General features: G+C 42.5%; 1 pseudogene; it reads left to right on the top strand.

Moving 5' to 3' along the window:
- The first annotated feature begins 6026 nt into the window (after window positions 1–6026).
- LOC138092743 (olfactory receptor 4P4-like) lies at window positions 6027–6958 on the top strand (annotated as a pseudogene).

Raw genomic sequence — 6958 nt, 5'->3', positions numbered from 1 at the left:
CTCCTCTCATACTGCAGTGGGGTAGATCCTCTCTAGAAGAGCAATGCAGGCTGGCTCCTGTCTCGTTGCTACATGGGGATCCACTCTAGTTGCAGTGAGGGTCCATCCTTTATTTGTGGTGGGACGGCTTCTCTCTAAATCTTGATTGCAGACTCCTCTCTAGTTGTGGCATGGGGAAATTCTCTTTAGTTGTGGTAGGTGGCTCAGATGGTAAAGCCTCTGCCTGCAATGTGGGAGACCCGGGTTCGATTCCTGGGTCTGGAAGACCCCCTGGCGAAGGAAATGGCAATCCACTCCACCACTCTTGCCTGGAAAATCCCATGGGCGGAGGAACCTGATAGGTTACAGTCTATGGGGTCGCAAAGAGTCGGACACGACTGAGCGACTTCACTTCACTAATTGCGGTAGAGTGCTCTTCTCAGAATCGTGCTGGGGGTGGCTCCTCTCTGGTTGTGAAGTGAAGGGATGCTTTTTCTAGTTAGGATAGCAGGAGGCTACTGTCTAGTTGTGGTAGTGGGAGTGCTCTTTAGTTGTGGCATGGTGGGCTTCACTCTACTCATCGCAGGGGGCTTCTGTCTAATTGTGATGTGTGGGTATGCTACTCTCTAATGATGATGTTCAGGGGGGCTTATCTCTAGTTGTGGAAGAAGTCTCCTTTCTAGTTCCAGTGTTGCCCTTTTCTATTGTAATGATCCATGTGGGAGCTCCACTCTAGTTGTGATGTGCATGGGCATTTTTCTCTAATTGTGATGTGTGGGCTTATATCTACCTGTGGCAGGGGTGTCCTTTTAGTTGTGGCGGTGGTGCTCCACTCTAGTTGGGATATATGGGGGAAGATGGAACCTCTCTAGTTTTTGGCGGTGTCCTCCTCACTAATTGTGCCTGAGGGTCAACTATCTTGTTGTAGCGTGTATTGAACTCTCTAGTTTTGGCGGTTGGGTTTCTCTCTAGTTGTGATGTGCCGGGGTGGTCCTCCCTAGGTGTGCTGTGTCTGGGGAAGTCCTCTTTAGTTGTGGAGTGGGAACTCCCTTCTTGTTACATTATGCTGTGCAGCTCTTCTCCAGGTTCAGTTTGCTGGCTCATTTCTATTTGTAGTTTGAAGGGCTACTCTCTAGTAGTGGTGTAGAGCCTCCTCTCTAGATGTGGTGTGCGAGATTGCTCCTCTCTAGTTACAGGGTGGAGGGCCTCCTTTCTATATGCAGTGTCTGGGTGGGCTTCTCTCTAATTTTGGTGGGAGACTCCTCTTGATGTGCATCAGGGAAATTCGTGTTCCTCTCGAGCTGTGGTGGGGTGGCTCCTCTCTAGTAGCACTGTTCAGGGTTGCTTCTGTTTAGTTTCAGTGTGTGGGTGGCTACACAACCTGTGGCATGGGGCTCCTCTCTAGTTGGTGTGGGGGATCAGCTGTTAGTTGTATCAGGTAGGCTCTTCTCCGGTTATGATGTGCAGGCTCCTCTCGAGTTTTGTTAGGGGGGCTCTTCTCTAGTTGTGGTATGTGGTGGGCACTTCTAGAGTTGCAGTGGATTTTTCCTTTCTGATTGTGGTGGGGGTTTCCTCTCTGGTAGCAATGTGCACAGGTACTCTTTTGCAATATGTCCGAGTCTACTCTCTAATTTTGGTGTGGCCCTTCCTCTTTAGTTGTGGTCTGGGGGCCTCTCTCTAGTTGTAATGTGTGGGAATGCTCCTCTCAAGTGTCAATGTTCAGAGGGCTGCTCTCTAGTTGCAGCATGGGGTCTACTCTCTAGTTTCAGCATGGGGTCTACTCCCTAGCTGCAGCATGGGGTCTACTCTCTAGCTGTGACAAGGATGTGCCTCACTGATGGTTGTAGGGGAATCTACTCAACTTGCAGGAGGGGTTCATTTCTATTTGTGGTGGAGGGGACCCTTTCTAGGTGTAATGTCCAGGATCACCTCTCTAGTTGTGGTTTGGAGACACTCTCCAGTTTTGCTGGATGAGCTCCTCTGTTGTTGTGGCCATGGGCTTCTCTTGAGTTGTTGCATAGGCCTCCTCTCAAGTTCAGGAGGGACATCTCTCTAGTTGCAGTGGTGCCACCTTGGGGGTTCTCTGTGGGAAGGGTGTTCTCACTACTTGTGGCACTGGGGGCTCCTCACTAGTGTTCAGGTTATTGCTCCACTGTAGTTGTGAGGGGCTCATCTTGGTTTACTTCTGGGGCCTCATCTCTATTTGCAGCAGAGGGGCTCCTCTCTAGGTGTAATGTGCCAGAGGGCTCCTCTCTAATTCTGACCAGGGAATCCTCTCCAGTTTTGATGGGAACTCCTCTGTCTTTGTCGTGGAAGGCCCATTCCTTGTGACAGCATTGGGCTCCTGTCAAGATACATTGGGTGACCCGAGGATCCACTCAAGTTTCCACAGGTGACTTGGTGTTCCTTTATAGTTGTTGTGGGGCCTCCTCTTGAGCTGCATGGTGCAGCTCCTTTCTAGGAGTGATTAGCAGGCTGGCTCCTGTGCAGTTGTGATGTGCAGTGGGCTACTGTGTTGTTAATGGCTTCCCCCCGCCCCCCTACCCCCCGCTCCTCTGTTGCAGTTTGCAGACTCCTCTCTAGTTGTGGTGGGGGCACTCTTTTTTAGTTGTGGTATGGGGGTTCCTCTCTAGTTGTGGTAGAATGCTCCTCTTGAACTGCGGTTGGGGTGGTTTCTCTCTGCTTGTTATGTGAAGGGGCACATTTTCCAGTTGTGAAGTGAAGGAGAACACTCTCTAGCCATGGCAGGGGGCATCCTTGTTGCTTGTGGCATGTTGGGCTCCTCGTACTCATTGCAGGGGGTTTATATTTAATTGTGATATGTGGGTGTGCTCAGCTCTAGTGGTGATGTTCAGTGAGGTTAATGTCTATTTGTGGTGGAGTTCTCCCCTCAAGTTGCAGTGTTTGGCTCTGCTCTTATTCCAATCTGATTGGGAGCTTCTCTCTATTTTGGGGGGCCTTTTCCCTAGTTGTGGTTTGCAGGTTCATCTATAGTTGTGAACGGGTGTTCCTTTCCAGTTGTGGCAGGGGGCTCTAAGCTTGTTACAGGGCACACAGTGCTCTTAATTTGTGGCTGGGGCTCCTCTCTAGCTGTAATAGGTGGCACTTCTTGAGTTGTTGCATGGGGCATCTCTTGAGTTTCATTGCAGGGTTCCTCTAGAGTTGCTGCAGGTACTCGGGCCTCCTCTTAAGTTGCTGTTGTGCCTGCTATTGCATTTATCATGTAGGGGCTCCATGGTGATGGGCCTTCTCTACTTGTAGCACTAAAGTTTCCTCACTAATTTTGGGGTTGAACTTCTCTCTTTGTGATGGGTGGTCATCTCTCTAGTTGTGGAGAGGAAGTTCCTCTCTAGTTGTGTGGGCAGAGCTTTTCCTCAATAGTTTCCATTTGTATGGGGCTCTCCTCCACATGAGGAATGCAGGCTCCTCTGGAGTTGTGGTGGGAGGCTTGTGCATTGTTGTACTGCCGGGGTCCAGCCCTGGTGGATCCTGGGTAATTCGAAGCGGGGACAGTGTAGTTGAGGAAAAACTTATTTATTTAATTAGAAATATAAGACTAGATCAAGAAGAAATAGTGTAGTAGGAGAATTAAGTGGAGAAAAGAGGCTGAATAAGTTGGTTTACATGGAGAGCTAATAAAACTTCAGGGCAAGAAGTTTGCACCATCTACGTTAGGCCACCAGCATCCTCTTGAATATTGGAGGGTGCCCCACCTTGCACTCCCTCTTGCATGGAACTTAAAAGCCGGGGCAGGTAAATACACATGGCGAGCCTCCACGCCCCAGATTGGAATTCAGCCAGAAAATAGAGTAAGGAAGTGACACGGGGGAAACCAGTCTTTCCAATGACTGGCCTGGCCTCTATTGTCTAGAAAGGCCTTTTATACCTTTTTGATTGTACATAGAGATCAGTGGGTAATACAAAATTATGCGGCATTAGCAGCCCAGACTCTTATCAAAACCAGGCTTTTCTCTCTGCATACCTATTTGTATACACAAGTCTTAGGTGATTTACATCATCTTCTGGCCAAAAGGGCCAATTAACATTTAACAATTTTCTGATAAGGGTATGTCAACCAGAAGACTTATTTGTGTTGATCTTCCCAAAGTCTGGTGCCACTCTCAGAAAGCACTAAATAAAGTTACATTCTTACATAGCAGAGATACAGCAATTTATAACAAGTAAAAGGAGTACAGTGATTTATAACCAAAAAAAGTAATTAACTCAAAAGTCTAGTGTTTCTAACATCAAAACTACTATATACCTTTTTCCATATCCTGATTACATTGATTAATATCCTCCCAGGTGCCTAAAAGATAATGAATATGGAGGCCTGGCAGCAATCATTGAGTCAACAGTGAAATCCGTCACCAATATGATTTTTAGCTCTTTAGAAAAGGCTCTGTATCTTTAAGATGCTTTAAGCTTTGTGCCTCTCACGGTTGGGGGGTTACAAGCAATTCACAAGCTGTAAAAAGTCCAGGGGAACCTGTTAGGCAAGCTAGAGAGTTATCAGAGGGGGTTTGAACTGAAACATTCCTTTCAAATGCAGAAGACTAAAGCCCTAAAGTAACTTTTTCCAGAGAGTGTCAGAAGAGTGGAAAAGCACAGTACAATAAGGCAGGCAGATTCTGGTTTTTTTGGGGGGTAGATGATCAGGGAAACTCAGGGGGAACCCCTGAGGCCTGACTCGCCTTGCCCATCAGGCCTCTCTACATGACCTTGTCATAGGTGGGATCTCCCGTGCTGGCTCCTGGCAACAAATCATATTTTAAATGTCTTCCTGTTAATTCTATGGCATGCATAAGAATTTCCAAGACTATAAAACACATAGGTGTTGATTTTGACAGTTACTAGAGTTGATGGTTTCAATATATCCTTGCTCTGAAAGAATTCTTTATAGACCTCTGGGGCACAGATTTGTTTGTAACATCAGATGCAGACTAAGGTAATTGTACTAGCTTTTGCAAACCTTCTTAGGACAGCTGATTCATTATCAATGGATGAGACACTCATGGCGCATTGTCTCTAGCCTTCATTTTGCTCAATTTAATGTCTTTAACATTATGTGTTAGTTACATAACATGTATAACTATGAATTAATTAATTAATTAATTAATATCAATGCCTCAAATACCAATATGTGTATCTGACTACAAAGTTTGTCTAAAGTTCTCTTCTGTTTTATGTCTTTTGATTTATGCCAGTTTTTTCGATTGCAAATAAAACATATGAAATTTCTAATAAAAGTCATGGCATATGATAAATTCAAAAATATGTGGGCAGTTTATTTCACCTATGCTTTAATCATTGCAATCACAAACTTCAATGACAGTAATTATTTTTAATTACCTTTCACTTGAATTATAAATAGGATAAATGGATTTCCTATTTTTTCACAATTTCCATCATTAAATACATTCTTTCTTTTGCTGAGTAGCTCTCAAACATTCTTTACTTTGTAATATTATAGCAATCACTCCGGCTTAGCATGATTCATTGGCAATATTTTCACATATAAGCCATAAAGAGCACACTCTGTAAGAACTTTCCAGTTTAGATTGGGATGCTTAAATACATTTGCATTTCCTTATGATTCACTCCCAGATAATTCAGAAAATTTGGACAAATATTTTAGAAAAAGGAAGGTCAATTTTATGTATTATATATATATGTATTTAAAATATGTGGAAAAGCATTTTTTTACTTTGGTCAATTAAAAATCTTTGTTAGCTAGATAATATAATTGACAAATATGTTTCAACTTTCAAAATTTTATTTAAATGTTTAAAGTCATTACTGAAAAATAAAATTCAGTAAAATAAATATTCCCATTACAAAAGTGTTCCACAGTAGATTTATAAAATAAAAAGTAATTAAAAATAAAGCTGCTTAAATCAGTAAGTTGAGAATAATATTATATTCATGCCAAACTAGTTTTTAGTAAAGTTTATACTTTTGTGTTCATATTATTAATTTTCACCAATTTTATGTTTGTTTTCACATACCTAATTCATTTGTATATAATATATACCAAACTCAAATATATGGAAAACCAGAGAAACATCTCAGAATTCATCCTTTTGGGACTTTCTTATGACCAGAACATTCAAACATTTTGCTTTGTGCTTTTTCTATTCTGCTATGTTATCCTGTTGGTAGGGAATCTTCTGACCCTTGTGTCCATTCTAGGCAGTCCTCTTTTTAACCAACCAATGTACTATTTCCTCAGTCACTTATCATACATAGACATCTGCTATATCTTAGTGTTATTCCAAAACTAATTGGTGATCTGCTAGGGGAGGAAAAAAAACATTTCTTATGATAATTGCATGTTACAGATTTTTGCAATGCATTTTTTTTTTTTTGGCAGTATCGAGGTCTTCATTCTTACTGCCATGATTTTTGATTGCTACATTGCCCTTTGTAAACCTCTCCACTATATGATTATCATGAACAGGACAAAATGTAATCTTCTAGTCTTGGCTACTTGGGCTGGTGGGGCTGCCCATTCTTTTCCTCAGTTATCTATAATAATCCAGTTGCCTTTTTGTGGTTCTAATGAAACTGATCACTATTTTTGTGATATCTTTCCTATGCTTAAAATTGCTTGTGCTGATATCTACATCACTGTTGTCCTTCTGGTTGCCAATTCAGGAATGGTTTTTGTTGTCTTATTTGTTTCTTATGTCATCATATTATTCACTTTAAGAAACCACTCACCTGAGGGAAGACGCAAAGCCCTCTTTACCTGTGGGTCTCATATCACAGTAGTCATCTTGTTTTTTGGACCTTGAATCTTTGGTTACCTTAGACCTTAGACCTACTTTACCCTGAGGATAAGGTACTTGCACTATTTTACATTATCATCACCCCCATTTTCAATCCTTTAATCTATACACAGAGAAATACCAAGATGAAAAGTTCCATGAGGAAAGTTTGGTGTAAAAGGTTATTTTCAAATAAAGCATACGATTAA

The sequence above is a fragment of the Capricornis sumatraensis genome, chromosome 16, assembly GCF_032405125.1.
Source record: "Capricornis sumatraensis isolate serow.1 chromosome 16, serow.2, whole genome shotgun sequence".
Taxonomy (NCBI): Eukaryota; Metazoa; Chordata; class Mammalia; order Artiodactyla; family Bovidae; genus Capricornis; species Capricornis sumatraensis.
Note: the sequence above shows the minus strand (reverse complement) of the source record. Positions and strands in the feature narration are given on the sequence as shown.